The sequence below is a fragment of the Somniosus microcephalus genome, chromosome 3 (assembly GCF_052327205.1).
Source record: "Somniosus microcephalus isolate GS21.2 chromosome 3, FLI_Smic_1.0, whole genome shotgun sequence".
NCBI lineage: Eukaryota > Metazoa > Chordata > Chondrichthyes > Squaliformes > Somniosidae > Somniosus > Somniosus microcephalus.
In genome coordinates, this window is record NC_140989.1 from 12,992,421 (window position 1) to 13,019,104 (window position 26,684).

Genomic DNA, 26,684 nt, shown 5'->3' on the forward strand with positions numbered 1-26,684 from the left:
GACCCTACACCCTGGGCCCCACAGTGACCCTCCACCCTGGGCCCCACAGTGACCCTCCACCCTGGCTCCCACAGTGACCCTCCACCCCGGGCCCCACAGTGACCCTCCACCCTCAGTCCCACAGTGACCCTCCACCCTCAGCCCGACAGTGACCCTGCACCCACAGCCCCACAGTGACCGTGCACCCACAGCCCCACAGTGATCCTTCACCCTGAGCCCCACAGTGACCCTCCACCCTCAGTCCCACAGTGACCCTCAGCCCCACAGTGAGCCTGCACCCTCAGCCCCACAGTGACCCTCCACCCTCAGCCCCACAGTGACCCTGCAACCTGGGCCCCACAGTGACCCTGCACCCTCAGCCCCACAGTGACCCTGCACGCTCAGCCCCACAGTGACCATGCACCCACAGCCCCACAGTGACCCTGCACCCACAGCCCCACAGTGACCTTCCACCCACAGCCCCACAGTGACCCTGCACCCTGGGCCCCACAGTGACTGTGCACCCTCAGCCCCACAGTGACCCTGTGCCCAGGGCCCCACAGTGAGTCTCCAACCTGAGCCCCACAGTGACCCTCCACCCTCAGCTCCACAGTGACCCTCCACCCTCAGCCCCACAGTGACCCTCCACCCAGGGCCCCACAGTGACCCTGCCCCCTCAGCCCCACAGTGCCCTCCACCATCAGCCCCAGAGTGACCCTCCACCCACAGCCCCACAGTGACCCTGCACACTCAACCCCACAGTGACCCTGCACACTCAGCCCCACAGTGACCCTGCACCCTCAGCCCCACAGTGACCCTGCACCCACAGCCCCACAGTGACCCTGCACCCACAGCCCCACAGTGACCCTGCACCCACAGCCCCAGAGTGTCCCTGCAACCACAGCCCCACAGTGACCTTCCACTCACAGCCCCACAGTGACCCTGCACTCTGGGCCCCACAGTGACTGTGCACCCTCAACACCACAGTGACCCTCCACCCTCAGCCCCACAGTAACCCTCCACCCTCACTCCCACAGTGACCCTGCACCCTGAGCCCCAAAGTGACCCTCGACCCCACAGTGACCATGCACCCTCAGCCCCACAGTGACCCTCCTCCCTCAGTCACACAGTGACCCTCCACCCTGGGCCCCACAGTGACCCTCCACCCTGGGCCCCACAGTGACCCTCCACTCACGGCCACACAGTGAACCTGCACCCTCAGCCCCACATTGACCCTGCACCCTCAGCCCCACAGTGACCCTCCACCCTCAGTCACACAGTGACAGTCCACCCTGGGCCCCACAGTGACCCTCCACCCTCAGCCCCACAGTGACCCTCCACCCACAGCCCCACATTGACCCTGCACCCACAGCCCCACAGTGACCCTGCACCCTGAGCCCCACAGTGACCCTCCATCCTCAGTCCCACAGTGACCCTCCACCCACAGCCCCACAGTGACCCTGCAGCCTCAGCCCCACAGTGACCCTCCAACCTCAGCCCCACAGTGACCCTCCATCCCCAGCCCCACAGTGACCCTCCACCCTCAGCCCCACAGTGACCCTCCACCCTCAGTCCCACAGTGACCCTCCACCCACAGCCCCACAGAGACCCTGCACCCTCAGCCCCAAAGTGACCCTCCACCCTCAGCCCCACAGTGACCCTCCACCCTCAGCCCCACAGTGACCCTGCACCCTCAGTCACACAGTGACCCTCCACTCTCAGCCCCACAGTGAACCTGCACCCTCAGCCCCACAGTGACACTTGACCCTGGGCCGCACAGTGAACCTCCTCCCTAGGCCCCACAGTGACCCTACACCCTGGGCCCCACAGTGACCCTCTACCCTGGGCCCCACAGTGACCCTCCACCCTGGGTCCCACAGTGACCCTCCACCCTGGGCCCCACAGTGACCCTCCACCCTCAGTCCCACAGTGACCCTCCACCCTCAGCCCGACAGTGACCGTGCACCCACAGCCCCACAGTGATCCTGCACCCTCAGCCCCACAGTGACCCTGCACCCACAGCCCCACAGTGACCTTCCACCCACAGCCCCACAGTGACCCTGCACCCTGGGCCCCACAGTGACTGTGCCCCCTCAATCCCACAGCGACCCTCCACCCTCAGCCCCACTGTGACTGTGCACCCTCAGCCCCACAGTGACCCTGCAGCCTGGGCCCCACAGTGACACTCCAACCTGAGCTCCACAGTGACCCTCCACCCTCAGCCCCACAGTGACCCTCCACCCTCAGCCCCACAGTGAACCTCCACCCTCAGCCCCACAGTGACCATCCACCCAGGGCCCCACAGTGACCCTGCACCCTCAGCCCCACAGTGACCCTGCACCCTCAGCCCCACAGTGACCCTCCAGCCACAGCCCCACAGTGACCCTCCACCCTCAGCCCCACAGTGAACTTGCACCCTCAGCCCCACAGTGACCCTCCACCCTGAGACCCACAGTGACCCTCCACCCTCAGCCCCACAGTGACCCTCCACCCTCAGCCCCACAGTGACCCTGCACCCTCAGCCCCACAGTGACCCTCCACCCTCAGCCCCACAGTGAACTTGCACCCTCAGCCCCACAGTGACCCTCCACCCTCAGCCCCACAGTGAATGTGCACCCTCAGCCCCACAGAGACCCTCCACCCACAGCCCCACAGCGACACTGCACCCTCAGCCCCACAGTGAACTTGCACCCTCAGCCCCACAGTGACCCTGCACCCTGAGCCACACAGTGACCCTCCACCCTCAGCCCCACAGTGACCCTCCACCCACAGCCCCACATTGACCCTGCCCCCACAGTGACCCTGCACCCTGAGCCTCACAGTGACCCTGCACCCTGAGCCCCACAGTGACCCTCGACCGCACAGTGACCTGCACCCTGAGCCCCACAGTGACCCTGCACCCTGAGCCCCTCAGTGACCCTGCACCCTGAGCCCCACAGTGACCCTCCACCCTCAGCCCCAAAGTGACCCTCCACCCTCAGCCCCACAGTGACCCTCCACCCTCAGCCCCACAGTGACCCTGCACGCTCAGCCCCACAGTGACACTTGACCCTGGGCCCCACAGTGACCCTCCACCCTGGGCCCCACAGTGACCCTACACCCTGGGCCCCACAGTGACCCTCCACCCTGGGCCCCACAGTGACCCTCCACCCTGGCTCCCACAGTGACCCTCCACCCTGGGCCCCACAGTGACCCTCCACCCTCAGTCCCACAGTGACCCTCCACCCTCAGCCTGACAGTGACCCTGCACCCACAGCCCCACAGTGACCGTGCACCCACAGCCCCACAGTGATCCTTCACCCTGAGCCCCACAGTGACCCTCCACCCTCAGTCCCACAGTGACCCTCAGCCCCACAGTGAGCCTGCACCCTCAGCCCCACAGTGACCCTCCACCCTCAGCCCCACAGTGACCCTGCAACCTGGGCCCCACAGTGACCCTGCACCCTCAGCCCCACAGTGACCCTGCACGCTCAGCCCCACAGTGACCATGCACCCACAGCCCCACAGTGACCCTGCACCCACAGCCCCACAGTGACCTTCCACCCACAGCCCCACAGTGACCCTGCACCCTGGGCCCCACTGTGACTGTGCACCCTCAGCCCCACAGTGACCCTGCGCCCTGGGCCCCACAGTGAGTCTCCAACCTGAGCCCCACAGTGACCCTCCACCCTCAGCCCCACAGTGCCCTCCACCATCAGCCCCAGAGTGACCCTCCACCCACAGCCCCACAGTGACCCTGCACACTCAACCCCACAGTGACCCTGCACACTCAGCCCCACAGTGACACTGCACCCTCAGCCCCACAGTGACCCTGCACCCACAGCCCCACAGTGACCCTGCACCCACAGCCCCACAGTGACCCTGCACCCTGGGCCCCACAGTGACCCTGCACCCTCAGCCCCACAGTGACCCTGCACCCACAGCCCCAGAGTGACCCTGCACCCACAGCCCCACAGTGACCCTGCACCCACAGCCCCAGAGTGTCCCTGCAACCACAGCCCCACAGTGACCTTCCACTCACAGCCCCACAGTGACCCTGCACCCTGGGCCCCACAGTGACTGTGCACCCTCAACACCACAGTGACCCTCCACCCTCAGCCCCACAGTAACCCTCCACCCTCACTCCCACAGTGACCCTGCACCCTGAGCCCCAAAGTGACCCTCGACCCCACAGTGACCATGCACCCTTAGCCCCACAGTGACCCTGCACCCTGAGCCCCACAGTGACCCTGCACCCTCAGCCCCACAGTGACCCTGCACCCTCAGCCCCTCATTTACCCTGCACCCTCAGCCCCACAGTGACCCTCCTCCCTCAGTCACACAGTGACCCTCCACCCTGGGCCCCAAAGTGAACCTCCACCCTGCGCCCCACAGTGACCCTCCACCCACAGCCCCACAGTGAACCTGCATCCTCAGCCCCACATTGACCCTGCACCCTCAGCCCCACAGTGACCCTCCACCCTCAGTCACACAGTGACACTCCACCCTGGGCCCCACAGTGACCCTCCACCCTCAGCCCCACAGTGACCCTCCAGCCACAGCCCCACAGTGACCCTGCACCCTGAGCCCCACACTGACCCTCCATCCTCAGTCCCACAGTGACCCTCCACCCACAGCCCCACAGTGACCCTGCAGCCTCAGCCCCACAGTGACCCTCCAACCTCAGCCCCACAGTGACCCTCCACCCTCAGCCCCACAGTGACCCTCCACCCTCAGCCCCACAGTGACCCTCCACCCTCAGTCCCACAGCGACCCTCCACCCAAAGCCCCACAGAGACCCTGCACCCTCAGCCCCAAAGTGACCCTCCACCCTCAGCCCCACAGTGACCCTCCACCCTCAGCCCCACAGTGACCCTGCACCCTCAGTCACACAGTGACCCTCCACTCTCAGCCCCACAGTGAACCTGCACCCTCAGCCCCAAAGTGAAACTTGAGCCTGGGCCCCACAGTGACCCTCCACCCTGGGCCCCACAGTGACCCTACACCCTGGGCCCCACAGTGACCCACCACCCTGGGCCCCACAGTGAACCTCCACCCTGGGTCCCACAGTGACCCTCCACCCTGGGCCCCACAGTGACCCTCCACCCTCAGTCCCACAGTGACCCTCCACCCTCAGCCCGACAGTGACCCTGCACCCACAGCCCCACAGTGACCGTGCACCCACAGCCCCAGAGTGATCCTTCACCCTGAGCCCCACAGTGACCCTCCACCCTCAGTCCCACAGTGACCCTCAGCCCCACAGTGAGCCTGCACCCTCAGCCCCACAGTAACCCTCCACCCACAGCCCCACAGTGACCCTGCACCCACAGCCCCACAGTGACCCTTCACCCTGAGCCCCACAGTGACACTCCACCCTCAGTCCCACAGTGACCCTCAGCCCCACAGTGAGCCTGCACCCTCAGCCCCACAGTGACCCTCCACTCTCAGCCCCACTGTGACCCTCCACCCTGGGCCCCACAGTGACCCTGCACCCACAGCCCTATAGACACTCTGTACCCTGACCCCCACAGTGACCCTGCACCCACAGCCCCACAGTGACTCTCCACCATCAGTCCCACAGTGACCCTCCACCCTGGGCCCCACAGTGACCCTGCACCCACAGCCCCAGAGTGTCCCTGCAACCACAGCCCCACAGTGACCTTCCACTCACAGCCCCACAGTGACCCTGCACCCTGGGCCCCACAGTGACTGTGCACCCTCAACACCACAGTGACCCTCCACCCTCAGCCCCACAGTAACCCTCCACCCTCACTCCCACAGTGACCCTGCACCCTGAGCCCCAAAGTGACCCTCGACCCCACAGTGACCATGCACCCTTAGCCCCACAGTGACCCTGCACCCTGAGCCCCACAGTGACCCTGCACCCTCAGCCCCACAGTGACCCTGCACCCTGAGCCCCACAGTGACCCTGCACCCTCAGCCCCACAGTGACCCTGCACCCTCAGCCCCTCATTTACCCTGCACCCTCAGCCCCACAGTGACCCTCCACCCTGGGCCCCACAGTGACCCTCCACCCTGGGCCCCACAGTGACCCTCCACCCACAGCCCCACAGTGAACCTGCATCCTCAGCCCCACATTGACCCTGCACCCTCAGCCCCACAGTGACCCTCCACCCTCAGTCACACAGTGACACTCCACCCTGGGCCCCACAGTGACCCTCCACCCTCAGCCCCACAGTGACCCTCCAGCCACAGCCCCACATTGACCCTGCACCCACAGCCCCACAGTGACCCTGCACCCTGAGCCCCACACTGACCCTCCATCCTCAGTCCCACAGTGACCCTCCACCATCAGTCCCACACTGACCCTCCACCCTGGGCCCCACAGTGACCCTCCACCCTCAGCCACACAGTGACCCTGCACCCTCAGCCCCACAGTGACCCTGCACCCTCAGCCCCACTGTGGCCCTCCATGCTGGGCCCCACAGTGGCCCTCCACCCTCAGCCCCACAGTGACCCTGCACCCACAGCCCCACAGTGACCCTGCACCCTCAGCCCCACAGTGACCCTGCACCCTCAGCCCCACAGTGACCCTGCACCCACAGCCTTATAGACACTCTGTACCCTAACCCCCACAGTGACCCTGCACCCACAGCCCCACAGTGACCCTCCACCATCAGTCCCACAGTGACCATCCACCCTGGGCCCCACAGTGACCCTCCACCCTCAGCCCCACAGTGACTCTGCACCCTCAGCCCCACAGTGACACTGCACCCTCAGCCCCACTGTGACCCTCCACGCTGGGCCCCACAGTGACCCTCCACCCTCAGCCCCACAGTGACCCTGCACCCACAGCCCCACAGTGAACCTGCACCCTCAGCCCCACAGTGACCCTGCAACCTGGGCCCCACAGTGACCCTGCACCCTCAGCCTCACAGTGACCCTGCACGCTCAGCCCCACAGTGACCATGCACCCACAGCCCCACAGTGACCCTGCACCCACAGCCCCACAGTGACCTTCCACCCACAGCCCCACAGTGACCCTGCACCCTGGGCCCCACAATGACTGTGCACCCTCAATCCTACAGAGACCCTGCACCCTCAGCCCCACTGTGACTGTGCACCCTCAGCCCCACAGTGACCCTGCGCCCTGGGCCCCACAGTGAGTCTCCACCCTGAGCCCCACAGTGACCCTCCACCCTCAGCTCCACAGTGACCCTCCACCCTCAGCCCCACAGTGACCCTCCACCCAGGGCCCCACAGTGACCCTGCCCCCTCAGCCCCACAGTGCCCTCCACCATCAGCCCCAGAGTGACCCTCCACCCACAGCCCCACAGTGACCCTGCACCCTGAGCCCCACAGTGACCCTGCACCCTCAGCCCCACAGTGACCCTGCACCCTCAGCCCCACATTGACCCTGCACCTTCAGCCCCACAGTGACCCTCCACCCTCAGTCACACAGTGACCCTCCACCCTGGGCCCCACAGTGACCCTCCACCCTGGGCCCCACAGTGACCCTCCACCCACAGCCCCACAGTGAACCTGCACCCTCAGCCCCACATTGACCCTGCACCCTCAGCCCCACAGTGACACTCCACCCTCAGTCACACAGTGACACTCCACCCTGGGCCCCACAGTGACCCTCCACCCTCAGCCCCACAGTGACACTCCACCCACAGCCCCACATTTACCCTGCACCCACAGCCCCACAGTGACCCTGCACCCTCAGCCCCACAGTGACCCTCCAACCTCAGCCCCACAGTGACCCTCCACCCTCAGCCCCACAGTGACCCTCCACCCTCAGCCCCACAGTGACCCTCCACCCTCAGTCCCACAGTGACCCTCCACCCACAGCCCCACAGAGACCCTGCACCCACAGCCCCACAGTGACCCTCCACCCTCAGCCCCACAGTGACCCTGCACCCACAGCCCCTCAGTGACCCTCCACCCTCAGCCCCACAGTGACCCTGCACCCACATCCCCACAGTGACACTGCACCCTCAGCCCCACAGTGACCCTCCACGCTGGCGCCACAGTGACCCTCCACCCACAGCCCCACAGTGACCCTGCACCCACAGCCCCACAGTAACCCTCCACCCTCAGTCCCACAGTGACCCTGCACCCTCAGCACTACAGTGACCCAGCACCCTCAGCCCCACAGTGACCCTGCACCCACAGCCCCACATTGACCCTGCACCCTCAGCCCCACAGTGACCCTGCACCCTGGGCCCCACAGTGACCCTGCACCCTGGGCCCCACAGTGACCCTGCACCCACAGCCCCAGAGTGACCATCCACACATAGCCCCAAAGTGACCCTGCACCCTGGGCCCCACAGTGACTTTGCACCCTCAATCCCACAGTGAACCTCCACCCTCAGCCCCACTGTGACTGTGCACCCTCAGCCCCACAGTGACCCTGCACCCTGGGCCCCACAGTGACCCTCCACCCTCAGCCCCACTGTGACTGTGCACCCTCAGCCCCGCAGTGACCCTCCACCCTGGGCCCCACAGTGAACCTGCACCCTCAGCCCCACAGTGACCCTGCACCCTCAGCCCCACAATGACCCTGCACCCTCAGCCCCACAGTGGCCCTGCACCCACAGCCCCACAGTGACCCTGCACCCACAGCCCCACAGTGACCCTGCACCCACAGCCCCACAGTGACCCTGCACCCACAGCCCCACAGTGACATTCCACCCACAGCCCCACAGTGACCCTGCACCCTGGGCCCCACAGTGACTGTGCACCCGCAGCCCCACAGTGACCCTCCACCCTCAGCCCCACATTGACCCTCCACCCTCAGTCTCACAGTGACCCTGCACCCTGAGCCCCACAGTGAACCTCGACCGCACAGTGACCTGCACCCTGAGCCCCACATTGACCCTGCACCCTGAGCCCCACAGTGACCCTGCACCCTGAGCCCCACAGTGACCCTGCACCCTGAGCCCCACAGTAACACTGCACCCTCAGCCCCACAATGACCCTCCACCCTCAGCCCCACAGTGACCCTCCACCCTCAGCCCCACAGTGACCCTGCACCCTCAGTCACACAGTGACCCTCCACCCTCAGCCCCACAGTGACCCTGCACCCTCAGCCCCACAGTGAGCCTCCACCCTCAGCCCCACAGTGACCCTGCACCCTCAGCCCCACAGTGACCCTGCACCCTCAGCCCCACAGTGACCCTCGACTCTCAGTCACACAGTGACCCTCCACCCTGGGCCCCACAGTGACCCTCCACCCTGGGCCCCACAGTGACCCTCCACCCTGGGCCCCACAGTAACCCTCCACCCTGAGCCCCACAGTGACAGTGCACCCTCAGCCCCACAGTGACCCTCCGCCCACAGCCCCACAGTGACCCTGCACCCACAGCCCCACAGTGACCCTCCACCCTCAGTCCCACAGTGACCCTGCACCCTGAGCCCCACAGTGAGCCTCGACCCCACAGTGACCCTGCACCCTGAGCCCCACAGTGACGCTGCACCCTGAGCCCCACAGTGACCCTGCACCCTCAGCCCCACAGTGACCCTCCACACTGTGCCCCACAGTGATCCTGCACCCTGAGCCCCACAGTGACCCTGCACCCTCAGTCACACAGTGACCCTCCACCCTCAGCCCCACAGTGACCCTGCACCCTCAGCCCCACAGTGAGCCTCCACCCTGAGCCCCACAGTGACAGTGCACCTTCAGCCCCACAGTGACGCTGCACCCTGAGCCCCACAGTGATCCTGCACCCTGAGCCCCACAGTGACCCTGCACCCTCAGCCCCACAGTGACCCTCCACCCTCAGCCCCACAGTGACCCTCCACCCTCAGCCCCACAGTGACCCTGCACCTTCAGCCCCACAGTGACCCTGCACGCTCAGCCCCACAGTGACCCTCCACCCTCAGTCACACAGTGACCCTCCACCCTGGGCACCACAGTGACCCTCCACCCTGGGCCCCACAGTGACCCTCCACCCTCAGTCCCACAGTGACCCTGCACCCTCAGCCCCACAGTGACCCTCCACCCACAGCCCCACATTCACCCTGCACCCACAGCCCCACAGTGACACTGCACCCTGAGCCCCACAGTGACCCTCCACCCTCAGCCCCACAGTGACCCTCTACCCACAGCCCCACATTGACCCTGCACCCACAGCCCCACAGTGACCCTGCACCCTGAGCCCCACAGTGACCCTCCACCCTCAGTCCCACAGTGACCCTCAGCCCCACAGTGACCCTACACCCTGAGCCCCACAGTGACCCTCCATCCTCAGTCCCACAGTGACCCTCCACCCACAGCCCCACAGTGACCCTGCACCCTCAGCCCCACAGTGACCCTCCACCCTCAGCCCCACAGTGACCCTCCACCCTCAGCCCCACAGTGACCCTCCACCCTCAGCCCCACAGTGAACTCCACCCTGAGCCCCACAGTGACACTGCACCCTCAGCCCCACAGTGACTCTGCACCCTCAGCCCCACAGTGACCCTCAGCCCCACAGTGACCCTCAGCCCCACAGTGACCCTCCACCCTCAGCCCCACAGTGACCCTCAGCCCCACAGTGACCCTCAGCCCCACAGTGACCCTCCACCCTCAGCCCCACAGTGACCCTCAGCCGCACAGTGACCCTCCACCCTGAGCCCCACAGTGACCCTCCAACCTGAGCCCCACAGTGACACTGCGCCCTCAGCCCCACAGTGACCCTCGACCCTCAGCCCCACAGTTACCCTGCGCCCTCAGTCCCACAGTGACCCTCCAACCTGAGCCCCACAGTGACCCTCCACTCTGGGCCCCACAGTGATCCTCCACCCTGGGCCCCGCAGTGACCCTGCACCCTCAGCCCCACTGTGATCCTGCACCCTCAGTCCCACAGTGACCCCCCACCCTGAGCCCCACAGTGACCGTCCACCCTGTGCCCCACAGTGACACTCCACGCTCAGCCCCACACTGACCCTCCACCCTCAGGCCCACAGTGACCCTTCACCCTCAGCCCCACAGTGACCCTCCAACCTCAGCCCCAGAGTGACCCTCCACCCTCAGTCCCACAGTGACCCTCCACCCACAGCCCCACAGTGCCCCTGCACCCACAGCCCCACAGTGACCCTCCACCCTCAGCCCCACAGTGATCCTCCACCCTGGGCCCCACAGTGACCCTGCACCCACAGCCCCACATTGACCCTCCACCCTGGGCCCCACAGTGACCCTCCACCCTCAGTCCCACTGTGACCCTCCACCCTGGGCCCCACAGTGACCCTCCACCCTCCGCGCCACAGTGACCCTGCACCCTCAGCCCCACAGTGACCCTGCACCCTCAGCCCCACTGTGACCCTCCAACCTGGGCCCCACAGTGACACTCCACCCTCAGCCCCACAGTGACCCTGCACCCACAGCCCTATAGACACTCTGTACCCTGAGCCCCACAGTGACCCTGCACCCTCAGCCCCACAGTGACCCTGCACCCTCAGCCCCACAGTGACCCTGCACCCACAGCCCCACAGTGACCCTGCAACCTCAGCCCCACAGTGACCCTGCACCCTGGGCCCCACAGTGACCCAGCACCCTCAGCCCCACAGTGACCCTGCACCCTCAGCCCCACAGTGACCATGCACCCACAGCCCCACAGTGACCCGGCACCCACAGCCCCACAGTGACCTTCCACCCACAGCCCCACAGTGACCCTGCACCCTGGGCCCCACAGTGACTGTGCACCCTCAATCCCACAGTGACCCTCCACCCTGAGCCCCACAGTGACACTGCACCCTGGGCCCCACAGTGACCCTTCACCCTGAGCCCCACAGTGACCCTCCACCCACAGCCCCACAGTGACCCTGCACCCTCAGCCCCACAGTGACCCTCCACCCTCAGCCCCACAGTGACCCTCCACCCTGGGCCCCACAGTGACTCTGCACCCTCAGCCCTACAGTGACCCTGCACCCTCAGCCCCACAGTGACCCTCCACCCACAGCCCCACAGTGACCCTGCACCCTCAGCCCCACAGTGACCCTGCACCCACAGCCCACAGTGACCCTGCACCCACAGCCCCACATTGTCCCTGCACCCACAGCCCCACAGTGACCCTCCAACCTCAGTCCCACAGTGACCCTGCACCCTGAGCCCCACAGTGACCCTCGACCCCACAATGACCCTGCACCCTGAGCCCCACAGTGTCCCTGCACCCTGAGCCCCACAGTGACCCTGCACCCTCAGCCCCACAGTGACTCTCCACCCTCAGCCCCACAGTGACCCTCCACCCTCAGCCCCACAGTGACCCTGCACCTTCAGCCCCACAGTGACCCTGCACGCTCAGCCCCACAGTGACCCTCCACCCTCAGTCACACAGTGACCCTCCACCCTGGGTGCCACAGTGACCCTCCACCCTGGGCCCCACAGAGACCCTCCACCCTCAGTCCCACAGTGACCCTCCACCCTCAGCCCCACAGTGACTGTGCACCCTCAGCCCCACAGTGACCCTCCACCCACAGCCCCACATTGACCCTGCACCCACAGCCCCACAGTGACCCTGCACCCTGAGCCCCACAGTGACCCTCCACCCTCAGTCCCACAGTGACCCTCAGCCCCACAGTGACCGTACACCCTGAGCCCCACAGTGACCCTCCATCCTCTGTCCCACAGTGACCCTCCACCCACAGCCCCACAGTGACCCTGCACCCTCAGCCCCACAGTGACCCTCCACCCTCAGCCCCACAGTGACCCTCCACCCTCAGCCCCAGAGTGACCCTCCACCCTCAGCCCCACAGTGAACTCCACCCTGAGCCCCACAGTGACTCTGCACCCTGAGCCCCACAGTGACCCTCAGCCCCACAGTGACCCTCCACCCTGAGCCCCACAGTGACCCTCCACCCTGGGCCCCACAGTGACCCTCCACCCACAGCCCCACAGTGATCCTGCACCCTCAGTCCCACAGTGACCCTGCACCCTGAGCCCCACAGTGACCCTGCGCCCTCAGCCCCATAGTGACCCTCGACCCTCAGCCCCACTGTTACCCTGCGCCCTCAGTCCCGCAGTGACCCTCCATCCTCAGTCCCACAGTGACCCTCCACCCTGAGCCCCACAGTGACCCTCCACCCTGGGCCCCACAGTGATCCTCCACCCTGGGCACCACAGTGACCCTGCACCCTCAGCCGCACTGTGATCCTGCACCCTCAGTCCCACAGTGACCCTCCACCCTGAGCCCCACAGTGACCGTCCACCCTGTGCCCCACAGTGACACTACACCCTCAGCCCCACAGTGACCCTCCACCCTCAGGCCCACAGTGACGCTTCACCCTCAGCCCCACAGTGACCCTCCACCCTCAGCCGCACAGTGACCCTCCACCCTCAGTCCCACAGTGACCCTCCACCCACAGCCCCACAGTGACGCTGCACCCACAGCCCCACAGTGACCCTCCACCCTCAGCCCCACAGTGACCCTCCACCCTCAGCCCCACAGTGATCCTCCACCCTGGGCCCCACAGTGGCCCTGCACCCACAGCCCCACAGTGACCCTCCACCCTGGGCCCCACAGTGACCCTCCACCCTCAGTCCCACTGTGACCCTCCACCCTCCGCGCCACAGTGACCCTGCACCCTCAGCCCCACAGTGACCCTGCACCCACAGCCCCACAGTGACCGTCCACCCTCAGCCCCACAGTGATCCTCCACCCTGGGCCCCACAGTGGCCCTGCACCCACAGCCCCACAGTGACCCTCCACCCTGGGCCCCACAGTGACCCTCCACCCTCAGTCCCACTGTGACCCTCCACCCTCCGCGCCACAGTGACCCTGCACCCTCAGCCCCACAGTTACCCTGCACCCTCAGCCCCACTGTGACCCTCCACCCTGGGCCCCACAGTGACCCTCCACCCTCAGCCCCACAGTCACCCTGCACCCACAGCCCTATAGACACTCTGTACCCTGAGCCCCACAGTGACCCTGCACCCTCAGCCCCACTGTGACCCTCCACCCTGGGCCCCACAGTGACCCTCCACCCTCAGCCCCACAGTGACCCTGCACCCTCAGCCCCACAGTGACCCTCCACCCTCAGCCCCACAGTGACCCTCCACCCTCAGCCCCACAGTGACCCTCCACCCTCAGTCCCACAGTGACCCTCCACCCTCAGCCCCACAGTGACCATGCACCCTCAGCCCCACAGTGACCCTGCACCCTCAGCCCCACAGTGACCCTGCACCCTCAGCCCCACTGTGACCCTCCACCCTGGGCCCCACAGTGACCCTCCACCCTCAGCCCCACAGTCACCCTGCACCCACAGCCCTATAGACACACTGTACCCTGAGCCCCACAGTGACCCTGCACTCACAGCCCCACAGTGACCCTCCACCCTTAGCCCCACTGTGTCCCTCCACCCTGGGCCCCACAATGACCCTTCACCCTCAGCCCCACAGTGACCCTGCACCCACAGCCCTATAGACACTCTGTACCCTGAGCCCCACAGTGACCCTGCACCCACAGCCCCACAGTGACCCTTCACCCTCAGTCCCACAGTGACCCTCCACCCTGGGCCCCACAGTGACCCTCCACCCTCAGTCCCACAGTGACCCTCAGCCCCACAGTGACCCTCCACCCTGAGCCCCACAGTGACCCTGCATCCTCAGTCCCACAGTGACCCTCCACCCTGTGCCCCACAGTGACCCTCCACCCTCAGCCCCACAGTGACCCTCAGTCCCACAGTGACCCTGCACCCTGGACCCCACAGTGACCCTCCACCCACAGCCCTATAGACACTCTGTACCCTCAGCCCCATAGCTCCCTCCCAGCCTGCAGCGACAGAGGAAGCGGTTGGGGAAAAAATACAACCCAACAAAGATGGGTTTGGATTCTGCGGATCCCGTTGGTGGCGCACTAACCACATCCCAATCCAACACACAGAAAGAACGACAGGAGCGCGTTTTCTTCCAATGTCTGGCTGGCCCAGGGCTGCAGTTTGATGTCCTGTCCACTCTGCACAGGGCTGGCATTCAGCTGCCCTTACCTTCGGTAAATGCAGAGGCAACAATGCACATTCAGAAGCTCACTCTCCCCGCCACTCTTTAAATCCTCATTGGACACGAAATCTCACACATCCCAGTGCACTCTGCAGTTGCAATCAAAAGCCAGAAACAGGGAATAATTCACAAATGGAAAAGGATGATGCTTTATTAACTTGCTCCTACAGCGGACCCTACATCTGTTTAATTCCTCTTTTTACTCTCTCCCGCTGTGCTATTTACCTACTTCAATAAATATGTAAAAGAATCGCCGAAGTTTAATTAAAAAATAACACAACCACGGTACTTAGAGTACCCTTTGCTCAGGTATATATATATCTGCATCCCGAATGAATATTTCGCTAATTAAGAGCGACTGCACTGCACTATATTAAAGTTCCTTCGTTAATAAACGCACACAATTTAAATTAAACAGCATAAGACAGGTACCGAAGGGCAGTTCACTTGCTGATCTGTCGCCTACAGCCACAATGCCGCCTGCATATTTTCCTGCGATATTCCGGTTATTTCCCACTTGCCCTTGTATCCCGCACCTTATCCCTGCCCAGTGGAGCAGGAAATGTTCCTCCTCTACTGTGTCCTGGAGCAGCTGCCAGTGCTCAAATGGGAACCTACAGAAGGAATTATTCCGCATGGATCTCATGGTTTGCCTGCCCCGAGAGTGCTTTACTCCGCATGGAACCTGTGTGACCTGTGATTGCTTGCTGAGGCAATGTAAAGGGAGCTCAGCATCCGCGCGGTGCTCTCTACCCGTGGTGAATGGTGATTGTGGGGATTCTATCGTCAGAGGGGTCCATCTTTTATTTAGTAATGTGATCCAGAGTCATAACCACTATTGCTCTTCCATTCTTCTTCCTCCCTCCCCTGTGCAGCTGAGCCACCCGTGGCGCCGTGGACTTGACTCCGGCTGCACTCCCCAGAGGAACCATCGCCCCCACCAGTACTCAGAACAGAATACTGGTTGGAGAGCGAGATGCACTCCGGGGACTCCTGCCCTCCCTGCCTGGTCCTCCTCTTCTGTCTGGCGGTCACCCATTCCCTCTTTGCCTGCATGCTCTTAAGCTGCGGGGTGACCACCTCCAGAAACGTGCTGTCCACGAAGTTCTCAGCCTCGCGGGTGCACCGCAGTGATTCCAGCCGCCACTCAGTCCTGAATGGTAGGCTGCTCCCCAGGTACCAGGGTTAAGGACCTGACCCAACAAATACCAAAGGTTCTACAATGCAGAAAGAGGTAGTGGTCCATGTGGGAAACAATGACACAGATAGAAAAGCAAAATACTGCGGATGCTGGAAATCTGAAATAAAAAACAGAAAATGCTGGAAATACTCAGCAGGTCAGGCAGCCCCTGTAGAGAGAGAAACAGAGTTAATGTTTCAGGTCGATGAAGGTCATGGACCTGAACCGTTAACCCTGTTTCTCTCTGCACAGAGGCTGCCTGACATAGATAGACATAAGTTTGAGGTCCTGCAAAGAGATTTCAATGAACTAAATTCTAGATTAAGGAACAGAACTTCCAAGGTCATAATCTCTGGATTATTCCCAGTGCCAGGCGCTGGATCAGATAGGGAGAGAAAGATTAGGATTGTCAATGCGTGACTGAAAGGATGGTGAAGAAGGGAGGGCTTCGGATTCCTGGAACACTTTGGGGCCACTTTGGGACCAGGGAAGGCTGTGCAGATGGGCTAGCCTTGCCTGAACCAGAGACACCTGTGTCCTTGTGGAAAGTGTAAATAGGGCAGTGGGGAAAGATTTAAACTCGTTCGGGGAGTAGGAGGGGAAAATGCACACAGCAAGTCAAAAAGTGTGAGAAAAAAACCAGCAGGATATATGGGCTGGGTGGGGATAGTTATCGAGATACGAGTTCTGTACAGGAATGCACGTAGAATAAAAAATAAAACACGTGAGTTAGAAGCACAAATTCAGCTGTAAGTGTATGACGCAGTCGCCATATCAGAGATTTAGTTACAAGCCAGGTATGATTGGGAGCTAAATATTCCAGGCTATAGGACCTTTAGAAAGGACAGGGAAATTGGGAAAGGGGGAGGAGGAGCAAAATTGATAAACCAATTATAACAGTCGAAGGAAGGGATTTCAGTAAGGGTGACCGGGCAATATGTAAACCTAAGGAACAGCAAAGGATGCAAGGCACCGATCGACTAAAGAACAATTCCGAGGCAGTGGCTGTGATCGAATCACTAAAAGCACCAGCTCCTATTTGTAGGTCAGGGAATTGGATGCAACTCCAATCTACTTGTCAAATTTAATACTTGCTTCAGTTAATCAAATTGCTGTGGTTCCTGGCAGCAAACCAACTCACTCAGTCAACACGAAACCAAAGTACATAGCCGCACACGTCCTGGTTATAGTTTGTATGTACAATAGAATCTTATTCCAGCCTCTAATATTACAACCCTTAGTCTCAGTGCAAGCTCTATTACAGCTAACAGAGTGACTGAACCGCAGTAAGGGGACTATTATTTACAATAACTATTACCATGGGCAGGGGCTGTCAATGCACACTGGGTCAGCGAAGTACACTAACATTAACACTGGAGATTAAACACTGCACATTTTATCAGCACTTTTCTTTGTCTAATTTCTTGGATGAATATTGTGCTCATCAAGGTGTATGATGTCAGTGTTGGGGAGTGTAACTTATCATATACTCTGTCACCAGCTGTCAATGTCAAGAGTTTCTAGTTCAGGGGGAGATCCTTCCCTAAACCTCTCCGCCTCTCTACAAGTTGCTCCTCCTTAAAGACGCTCCTTAAAACCTACCCCTTCGATCAAGCTTTTGGTGACATGTCCTAATATCTCCTTATGTGGTTCGGTGTCAAACTTAGTCTGCGAACGCTCCTGTGAAGCGCCTTGGGATGTTTTGCTCCATTAAAGGCGCTGTATAAATACAAGTTGTTGTTGTTTTTTTAAAAATTCATTGATGGGATGTGGGCGTCGCTGGCTAGGCCTGCATTTAGTGCCCATCCCTAATTGCCCTTGAGAAGATGGTAGTGAGCCGCCTTCTTGAACCGTTGCAGTCCATATGGTGCAGGTACACCCACAATGCTGTTAGGAAGGGAGTTCCAGGATTTTGGCCCAGCGACAGTGAAGGAACGGCGATACAGGTCCAAGTCAGGATGGTGTGTGGCTTGGAGGGGAACTTGTAGGTGGTGATGTTCCCATGCGTCTGCTGCCCTTGTCCTTCTAAGTGGTAGAGGTCGCGGGTTTGGAAGGTGCTGTTGAAGGAGCTTTGGCGAGTTGCTGCAGTGCATCTTGTAGATGGTACACACTCCAGCCATGGTATGCCGGTGGTGGAGGGAGTGAATGTTGAAGGTGGTGGATGGAGTGCCAATCAAGTGGGCTGCTTTATCCTGAATGGTGTCGAGCTTCTTGAGTGTTGTTGGAGCTGCACTCATCCAGGCAAGTGGAGAGTACTCCATCACACTCCTGACTTGTGCCTTGTCGATGGTGGAAAGGCTTTGGGGAGTCAGGAGATGAGACACTTGCCGCAGAATTCCCAGCCTCTGGCCTGCTCTTGTAGCCACAGTATTTATATGGCTGGTCCAGTTCAGTTTCTGATCAATGGTAACCCCCAGGATGTTGTTGCTCCCTCTCTTCAGCCCCAACAATATGGAGGTGAAATCTGACTTGGGTGGCAGTGCAGAATGGGTGATAGCGAATTGGCAGCCCCGTTGTACACCGCGTCTGCTTTCCTTATCCTGAAAAGAAAATCTGACGGAGTCTACCGATTCCCCATTGCCCGTCTTACACTGGCGCCCAAGTCGAATTTCACTTCCTCTGTCTGGAGTCCAACACTGCGCCAGCGTAAAGTCACCCATTCCTCACAGTGGCTATTCCTGCGTCCTTTTCCGATTGAGACTGACAGGCTATAACGCCAATTAATGCACCCATGGGCCCGTGTGGACTGAGTGAGAGTTGCCAAGATCGCGTTGAACCAGCAGCGAAGACTCTCCTCCTATCAGAATGCAACGGAGTCCACCCCTTATGGATGCTGTTTGTGATCAATTCCTCTGCCTGCTGTGCTGGCAATCACAGTGTCACCCGGAACACCGAATGAGGCTAAGATATGGGCAAGCTGACATTATCAATTTTCACTTCCGAAATGAAACTCGTCTTTCTGCCTGCTTGGTAATGCTGAGCGAATACGTGTTTATAGATCTTCCTCACCATTTAAGAACCAATATCTCACCTCTTATTGTGTGCTCTCATGTTCGTTAGCAAGAAATCAGCGGCGAGACTGGTAAGGAGGGGGGTTCACTGATCTAAAATGAATCTATTTTGGATATATCTGGAGCACTGATGTAAATTAAACCCTGACAACAGGACCAGAGTAAATCGGTTCAAAGCTGGAGAAAGTCGAGTTCAGGAATCCTTCAGGGAAGCACTACTGCACACATACTGATTAACACCAGGAACAATCTCCTGAGTAGGGATCAGAGGCAAAATGCTGGAGTCATTGAATTGGCAGTCATAGGTTTCTAGAGAAGGGTGAGGTAGAAGGGCTGAATGGCCTCCCTCATCTTCACTTAGATTTGTGATTTCCAATGTTATATCAATGGAAATGTTTCCATGTCACTGTCATGTCACTTATGTCAGGACCAGTACTTGCCATCGAGGGAGTGCAACGAAGGTTCACGAGACTGATTCCTGGGATGGCAGGACTGTCGTATGGGAAGAGATTGAGTAAACTAGGCCTGTATTCTCTTGAATTCAGAAGAATGAGAGGGGATCTCATTGAAGCACACAAAATTATTACAGGGCTTGATAGGGTGGATGCTGGGAGAATGTTTCCCTTGGCTGGGGAGTCTAGAACCAGGGGCCACAGCCTCAGGATAAAGGGTAGGCCATTCAGGACTGAGATGAGAAGAAATTTCTTCACACAGAGGGTGGTGAATCTTTGGAATTCTCTACCCCAGAGGGCTGTGGAGGCTCAGTCATTGGGTATATTCAAAACAGAAGTCGATAGATTTCTGACTAGTAAGGGCATCAAGGGATATGGCGATAGGGCCGGTGAATGGAGTTGAGGCAGAAGATCAGCCATGATCTCATTGAATGGCGGAGCAGGCTCGAAGGGCCAAATGGCCGACTCCTGCTCCTATTTCTTATGTTCTTATGTAAATCCAATCCGGATAATTACCGCCCCATCAGTCTACTCTCAATCATCAGCAAAGTGATGAAAGGTGTCATCGACAGTGCTATCAAGCATCACTTACTCACCAATAACCTGCTCAGCGATGCCCAGTTTGGGTTCCGCCAAGACCACTCGGCTCCCGACCTCATTACAGCCTTGGTTTGTAGGTGGTTTGCTTTGGTGGTTCGAATCACCTCCCCTACTTAGTTCTAAATGACAGGAATTACGGTGAACAGGATTGGGACACAGACAAGCTTTTCGGACTTAACCGTACGGTGTTTAATAAGGTTAACACACACACCCGCCTCCAGTACGTCAAATGCCTGGCGGTGTAAAACAAACAGTGCAACAATACAACTTGGCCCGTCGAACAGGCCCCTGTCTCGTATTAAGACGCCTAAAATCACACTGTGTTGCAATACAGAGTATAACATGGACTTGTCCCACAAACCACAGAACATATATTACATAATACATAGAGTCTCCCCACTAAGCCCCTCTGGATTGGTTGGGATACACAACACCCCCTCACACAGTACCGGTGGTCTTAAGGATGCGTGGGCTTGGACAATGCTCACCCCCATTGTCCGTTTTCTTGCTCGCTGCTTCCCCATGTAGAACGTGTCTCCTGGTTCCGTATCGCCGATGCAGTATCCGAGTCCCCGTTTCGAGGTTCGTTCCTACAGTCGAAGAGCAAGGCGAGGTTCTTGTCGCTTGTGGTGGTTTAGAGCAAGTGAGAGAGAGAGAGAAAAATGACCAAAGCTGCCTTGTCTGTATACCCTAAAAGTTCATTCCGCTCTGTGTATTGCAGTGATGTTTTATAAATCACCCTTCTTTGTCTGGTTCCTGCCTTTTCGAGTCTGGGCCTTCCCCCAACTCTTGTTTTCCAATAAACACCCAGTAATCCGAACCACAGGACATGTACAGGGCTGGGGAATGGAAGACAATTCCTTATCTTGTCTCCCCCTCCCTGTGGTACATATTTGATGTGATTTAGTCTTACTGCTGATAATAATAATAATAATAATAATAATAATAACTTTGGACAATGAGACTTCGTGTTTTGCCCAAGGTTAAAGTGTTTATCATTGAGGCCAGGAAGTCCATTGTTCCAGTGAAACTGGTATCGTGGTCTTATCCAAGTGAAGATCCATCGAAACCCATTAAAACACGAAGTCTCATTGTCCAAAGTTAAATCATCTATTCACAGTTAAATCACCTATCGAGACGCTCATTGTCCAAAGCAAATGTCTTTTCCATTGGAACTCACGGGTGTGTCTGTGCTTCTATATCCAACTGCACCGCGCCCCTACCACTGGGCCAACCAGACTGCTGGTCTAACAGCAGTAACAATCATACAAATCCTTGGGGCCTGCTCCAATGCTTACAGGTCCAAACATGGAGCTGTATTCCAGAGGTGAGGTGAGAGTGACTGCCCTTGACATCAAGGCAGCATTTGACTGAGTGTGGCATCAAGGAGCCCCAGTAAAACTGAAGTCAATGGGAATCGGGGTGAAAGCTCTCCACTGGCTGGAGTCATACCTAGCACAAAGGAAGATGGTTGTGGTGGTTGAAGGTCAATCATCACAGCCCCAGGACATCGCTGCAGGAGTTCCTCAGGGCAGTGTCCTCAGCCCAACCATCTTCAGCTGCTTCATCAATGACCTTCCCTCCAACATAAGGTCAGAAATGGGGATGTTTGCTGATGACTGCACAGAGTGTTCAGTTCCATTCACAACTTCTCAGATAATGAAGGAGTCCATGCCCACATGCAGCAAGACCTGGACAACATTCAGACTTGGGCTGATAAGTGGCAAGTACCATTCATGCCACACAAGTGCCAGGCAATGACCATCTCCAACAAGAGAGAGTCTAACCACCTCCCCTTGACATTCAATGGGATTACCATTGTCGAATACCCCACCATTAATATCCTGGGGGTTACCATTGATCGCTGGCCAGCTCCTCTGTTTAATGCGTTACGATGTCTCTCCATTCCCTGGAGAGGGCCTTCATGTCTGTTCAGATTGCCCAAGCATATCATCGGAACTTTTCCATTACAGAGTTCAGCTGAGTCCAACCCATTCAAATAGTGAAAATTGCAGTACAATCTAGAGCTCCGTGGCTTATAGGTCACAGCGCACTCAGACAACCCAGGGTTATCATTATTAATACTGCAAAACCTCATCTCAGGCTCCATCCTGAGCTAAACAGATAAATGTTCTTGGCAGTGAGGAGGACCATGAAGGGGGTTTGATAGAGTGAACAAGGAGAAGCTGTTTCCACTGGTCAGGGAGTCGGTAACTAGAGGACACGGATTCAAGATCATTGGCAAAAGAATCAAAGGGGAGATGAGGAGAATGTTTTTTACGCAGCGAGTTGTTGTGAGCTGGAACGCGCTGCCTGAAAGGACGGTGGAAGCAGATTCAATAGTAACTTGGGAAGGAAACATTTGCAGGTCTATGGGGAAAGAGCAGGGGGGAGTGGGACTAATTGGGGAGCTCTTTCAAAGAGCTGGCACAGGCACGATGGGCCGAATGGCCTTCTTCGGTGCTGGATGATTCTATGAACTTGCATTAGTCCACTCTCCTTTTATTGAACACAGCCCAGGCTAATGGGAAGAAGGGGTTTTCTGCACTGGGTAGAATTGCCCACAATGAGATATTGGCTGCATCCGACCAGGACCTGCATACTATAAATGAGGCAAAAAAAAAGTAGTCTGCAAGAGCTGAACCTCACTCTGATCGAAATCTGTGCTTATCTGAAGGGATGTGTTAGCAGACATGGGCAGAAAGGGGTTAATCTGTAGTTTAAAGAACAGCAGATAATCCCATGCATTTTCTTTCTCTGCTGAAATATGTGAGTGGGCCTCTCGCATCATGCTTCAGACTCAACTCTGATAGAGAAACCACACGAGGTCCCATTAGACTCCAGCGCAGTACTGAGGGAGCGCTGCACTGTCAGAGGGGCAGTACTAAGGGAGCGCTGCACTGTCGGAGGGGCAGTACTGAGGGAGCGCTGCACTGTCGGAGGGGCAGTACTAAGGGAGCGCTGCACTGTCGGAGGGGCAGTACTGAGGGAGCGCTGCACTGTCGGAGGGGCAGTACTGAGGGAGCGCTGAACTGTCAGAGGGGCAGTACTGAGGGAGCGCTGCACTGTCGGAGGGGCAGTACTGAGGCGCGCTGCACTGTCGGAGGGGCAGTACTAAGGGAGCGCTGCACTGTCGGAGGGGCAGTACTGAGGGAGCGCTGCACTGTCAGAGGGGCAGTGCTGTGGGAGCGCCGCACTGTCGGAGGGGCAGTACTGAGGGAGCGCTGCACTGTTGGAGGGGCAGAACTGAGGGAGCGCTGCACTGTTGGAGGGGCAGTACTGAGGGAGCGCTGCACTGTCGGAGGGGCAGTACTGAGGGAGCGCTGCACTGTCAGAGGGGCAGTACTGTGGGAGCGCCGCACTGTCGGAGGGGCAGTACTGAGGGAGTGCTGCACTGTTGGAGGGGCAGTACTGAGGGAGCGCTGCACTGTTGGAGGGGCAGTACTGAGGGAGCGCTGCACTGTCAGAGGGGCAGTACTGATGGAGCACTGCACTGTCAGAGGGGCAGTACTGTGGGAGCGCCGCACTGTCGGAGGGGCAGTACTGAGGGAGCTCTGCACTGTCGGAGGGGCAGTACTGAGGGAGTGCTGCACTGTCGGAGGGGCAGTACTGTGGGAGCGCCGCACTGTCGGAGGGACAGTACTGAGGGAGCGCTGCACTGTCAGAGGGGCAGTACTGTGGGAGCGCCGCACTGTCGGAGGGGCAGTACTGAGGGAGCGCTGCACTGTTGGAGGGGCAGTACTGAGGGAGCGCTGCACTGTTGGAGGGGCAGTACTGAGGGAGCGCTGCACTGTCGGAGGGGCTGTACTGAGGGAGCGCTGCACTGTCAGAGGGGCAGTACTGTGGGAGCGCTGCACTGTTGGAGGGGCAGTACTGAGGGAGCGCCGCACTGTCGGATGGGCAGTACTGAGCGAGTGCTGCACTGTTGGAGGGGCAGTACTGAGGGAGCGCTGCACTGTCGGAGGGGCAGTACTGAGGGAGCGCTGCACTGTTGGAGGGGCAGTACTGAGGGAGCGCTGCACTGTTGGAGGGGCAGTACTGAGGGAGCGCTGCACTGTTGGAGGGGCAGTACTGAGGGAGCACTGCACTGTTGATGGGGCAGTACTGAGGGAGCGCTGCACTGTCGGAGGGGCAGTACTGAGGGAGTGCTGCACTGTCGGAGGGGCAGTACTGTGGGAGCGCCGCACTGTCGGAGGGGCAGTACTGAGGGAGCGCTGCACTGTCAGAGGGGCAGTACTGTGGGAGCGCCGCACTGTCGGGGGGGCAGTACTGAGGGAGCGCTGCACTGTTGGAGGGGCAGTACTGAGGGAGCGCTGCACTGTTGGAGGGGCAGTACTGAGGGAGCGCTGCACTGTCGGAGGGGCAGTACTGAGGGAGCGCTGCACTGTCAGAGGGGCAGTACTGTGGGAGCGCCGCACTGTCGGAGGGGCAGTACTGAGGGAGCGCTGCACTGTTGGAGGGGCAGTGCTGAGGGAGCGCTGCACTGTTGGAGGGGCAGTACTGAGGGAGCGCTGCACTGTCAGAGGGGCAGTACTGATGGAGCGCTGCACTGTCAGAGGGGCAGTACTGTGGGAGCGCCGCACTGTCGGAGGGGCAGTACTGAGGGAGCGCTGCACTGTTGGAGGGGCAGTACTGAGGGAGCGCTGCACTGTTGGAGGGGCAGTACTGAGGGAGCACTGCACTGTTGGAGGGGCAGTACTGAGGGAGCGCTGCACTGTTGGAGGTGCAGTACTGAGGGAGCGCTGCACTGTTGATGGGGCAGTACTGAGGGAGCGCTGCACCGTTGGAGGGGCAGTACTGAGGGAGCGCTGCACTGTTGATGGGGCAGTACTGCGGGAGCGCTGCACTGTCGGAGAGGCAGTACTGAGGGAGCGCTGCACTGTTGGAGGGGCAGTACTAAGGGAGCGCTGCACTGTCGGAGGGTCAGTACTTAGGGAGCGCTGCACTGTTGGAGGGTCAGTACCGAGGGAGTGCTGCACTGTCGGAGGGGCAGTACTGAGGGAGCGCCGCACTGTCGGAGGGGCATTACTGAGGGAGCGCTGCACTGTCGGAGGGGCAGTACTGAGGGAGCGCCGTACTATCGGAGGGGCAGTACTGAGGGAGCGCCGTACTATCGGAGGGGCAGTACTGAGGGAGTGCCACACTGTCGGAGGGGCAGTACTGAGGGAGCGCTGCACTGTCGGAGGGGCAGTACTGACGGAGTGCCGCACTGTCGGAGGGGCAGTACTGAGGGAGCGCTGGACTGTCGGAGGGGCAGTACTGAGGGAGTGCCGCACTGTCGGAGTTGCCGTCTTTCGGATGAGTCATTAAACCGAGGCCCCCTCTGCTCTCTCAGGTGGACGTAAAAGATCCCACGGCCACTATTTCGAAGAAGAGCAGGGGAGTCATCCCCGGTGTCCTGGGCCAATATTTATCCCTCAACCAACATCACTAAAACAGATTATCTGACCATTTATCTCATTGCAGTTTGCGGGAGCTTGCTGTGCGCAAATTGGTTGCCTACATTACAGTTTCAAAAGTACTTAATTGGCTGTAAAGCGCTTTGGGACATCCTGAGGTTGTGAACAGCGCTGTAGAAATGTCGCTTCTTTCTTCCTAACAGTTCAGTTCGATGTCCTTGATTGATGTCCCATCACTGTTCCTTGCATGAGGTCTTGTGACGTTAATGCCTGCAGTTGGTATCCAAGTCCTTGCTTCCTTGCACTGTGCAGTTGGCAAGTTTTCCTGAGTTGGAGTCTTGTTTATCATCAGGCAACTTTGGATTCTGCGCTTGCTGCCCTCCCCCAGTCTCGGTGACTATTGTACAGTAGTTAGATTCGGTGGTATCAGTGACAGCCACGCACCCTCTGTGTGAACATTATGCAAAGCAATGAAGAAGAACACAAAGGGGAGGTAGTTAAAAAATAACCTGCATTTATCATAAACTCCTGAATAATGAATGCAGGCTGTGGGAGAAGATTGTGAAAGATTCTTCAACGAAATTACAATGACGTCGGAAATGTACTTTGAGGTGAAAAGTGGGCGGGCAGCGGGGAGAATGTGTCTTGCTTCCTAATAAAGTGACTCACTCGTCATTTTTGGAACACACTCCAGTGTTTAAGACACCAGAGGGTAACCCGAGGTCGTAAGTTCAAATCCCACCCAGGCAAGTGTGTGAAAATATAAATCTGGTATTATGTGGGCTCGCACCAGAAAGAAATGACCATAAAAATTCGGGATTGCCCCAAAAACCCCAACTGGGGTTCACTAATGCCCTTCAGTGAGGGAAATAATTACATACAGTTAAGGCACAAAGAAGCTGGGAATGTGAAATTAAACATAAACTAGTCAGAAATCTCCTGGAAAGTTTCGGTGTTACTACGGCGTAAGATCGGAGTTGTACCGGTGTATACCGAGGAAATTCACGCATAGGCGATTTATGTCGACTTTACACTGAAACATCGCTACCTGTGAATTTCCTCGATTATTTGTGCAGTTGCCCACTTGGCTCATTAACATAGCCCCGCCCCCATGCAATAATCGGAGAACGCGAGTTTCCTGGG